This window comes from Anopheles coluzzii (assembly GCF_943734685.1).
Source record: "Anopheles coluzzii chromosome X unlocalized genomic scaffold, AcolN3 X_unloc_25, whole genome shotgun sequence".
In the NCBI taxonomy this organism is placed as follows: domain Eukaryota; kingdom Metazoa; phylum Arthropoda; class Insecta; order Diptera; family Culicidae; genus Anopheles; species Anopheles coluzzii.
Genome location: NW_026054453.1, coordinates 50,001 through 52,500, shown reverse-complemented (window position 1 = coordinate 52,500; position 2,500 = coordinate 50,001). Strand labels below are relative to the sequence as shown.

The 2,500-nt window shown below is 56.2% G+C and overlaps 1 pseudogene; it reads right to left on the bottom strand.

The window, feature by feature from the left end:
* LOC125907826 (large subunit ribosomal RNA) overlaps nucleotides 1-2,500 on the bottom strand; it is an 8,742-nt pseudogene that overhangs the window by 2,108 nt on the left and 4,134 nt on the right.

The window sequence follows — 2,500 nt, the reverse complement described above, 5'->3', positions numbered from 1 at the left end:
CACGTTTCGCTGCGGGTGCACATTTCCGAGACGATGTTATCCATTGTTACTCGGGAATGGCACCGCTGCTGCATCTCATTCCGGATCCGATCGAACCGTGGACAGTGGAATAGCACGTGTTCAACGTCTTCCACGGCGTCACCACATTCAGGGCAGTTGGGCGAGCCCTCCAGGATGCCTTTCTCGACGAAATAGGAGCGCAAGAACCCGTGCCCCGTGAGGAGCTGGGTGAGGAAAAAGTCAACTTCCCCATGCTTGCGGCTGACCCAGAGATTAATGTCTGGAATCAGCCTCCTCGTCTTCAGTCCTGGTGCTCCTGGTTGCCCTGCACCCGTTGTCCACTGGTCCTGCCAGCGCCTCATCGTCTCCTCCCGTTGCCGCTTTCGTATGTCCGATTGAACTCCACCACTCGCTACCTTTTCGTCGTGGCAGCGGATATCTTCCTGCATGAGGAGGACTAACGGGGTGGTGTTGGCAACAACGCAAGCGGCATCATAAGAAACGGTCTGGAAGGCGCTGGCGACTCGGAGAGCCCCCGGTCGATGCGCCCTTTGGACCGATTTGCGATGGGTCTCCTTGTCGAGCACCCATCGCCCCCAGGTGGCAACTCCGTATCGGATGATACTGTTGCCGACGTTTACGAGCTGTCTCCTACTGCGGCTCTTAGGACCACGCTTATTCGGCATCAGGCAGGTCAAGGCATTCGTAATCCGTGAAGCCTTATTGACCACCCTCTCCAGATGCCGGCTGTGGTGCTGTTTGCGGCAGAGGTCCACTCCCAGGTACTTCAGCGTTTCCGTGGATTGGATCGAGTGACCGCCCGCTTGAAGCTCTGCGAGCTGCGGGACATGATGGGTACAAAAGATCATGAACCCGGTCTTTTGGTGGGCAAGTTCCAAACCGACTCCTTGCAGCCACCGCTCGATCCTCTCCAGGTTAGCCGTTGCTAATGCGCTGACCTGTTCCGTGGTCCTTCCCAAAAATGTGAAGGCCACGTCGTCAGCAAACCCGATGATGTCCGCTCGTAGTCCTTCGAGCGGCAAGCGGAGTAGGTCGTCGTACATGACGTTCCAAAGTGTTGGTCCTAGAACCGAACCCTGAGGAACGCCAGCAGATACAGTCCTCGACACTATTCCTTCATCCGTATCGTAGTGGAGCGTTCGGCCAATGAAATAGTTCCGCAGCAACGCCTGCAAATAAGGCGGAGTGTTTTTACGCTGCAGAGCTTGGCCGATCGCTGTCCAGTTTGCCGAGTTAAAGGCATTCCGGACGTCCACCGTTACCACCGCACAGAGACGATCCCCCTTTCGCTTTTTGTCTAGAGCGACTTTACCATTGTCCATCACCCGAGTGATGGCATCAACGGTTGAACGCCCTTTACGGAAACCGTACTGGGCGTCCGAAAGTCCCCCGGTCGACTCCAGATGGGTTGTCAGCCTCCGCTGAATCAACCGCTCTAAAATTTTCCCCAGCACACTCAGCAAACAAATTGGCCGGTATGACGAGGGCTCCCCAGGTGGTTTTCCCGACTTGGTAAGCAGCACCAGTTGTTGCCGCTTCCATGCGTCGGGAAAAGTGCCTGCCTCCAGTAGCTGCTTGTAGCTTTTGGCAAAAACTTCCGGAAAAGCCAGAATTGCCGCAGCTGCAGCCATATTTGGAATATTGTCGTCCCCCGGAGCTTTCTTGGGGTTGAGTGAGCGGGCAATTTCCTTCAACTCTTCCGCCAACTCCTCCTCCGAGACCGGATCCTGTGGATCCTCACCTACTTCCGTCTCGGGCCACTCCATCGGGGGACGATCGGGAAAGAGCTCATTCACGATGAACTGGAGCTTGTTGGCATCCCGTTCCATCGGAACCCGAGCTCCTTCCCACTGCTGCTTGCGGATTTGGTAAGCAGGGCCAAAGCCGTGCGGTTCCAATTGTTCCGGCAGATCCTGCTTGTGTTGGTCCTTGCTGAGCTTGATGACCCGTTCCAGGGCCGCGCGTGCGTCCGACTTCATTTGACGCCTTTCCTCGCGCTGCTCCTCGGTCCGGGCCCGGTTGAACCGCCGTTTCATTCCATGAAAATGGCTGCGCAACCGATCAATCTCGGACGTCCACCAATAAACTGGCCGCCGGCCCTGTCGCCTTGGGGGTTGCCTAGGCATTGTGCCATCACAGGCCACCGTAATGGCTTGGGTCAGCTCCTCTGGCGTAGCAACATGCCCAAAAATGTCCTGGTCCCTCAAGATTTCAACGAACAAATCCTTGTCGAAGAATCTTGTGGACCACCTTCCCCCATTCGCTGCTGAGTGTACCTCGTTGTTGGCGCGCTGTCTCGGAACCCTGCCGACCACAAACTTGATAATATTGTGGTCACTTGGGGTTTCGTCACACACGCGCCAATTGTTGTCCCCTACCAAGGAGGGGCTGCAAAAGGATACGTCCACGATGGAGTTGCGACCATTTGCCCCAATCCAAGTGCTCTGGTTGCCCTGGTTCAGGAGAACCAATCCCAGAG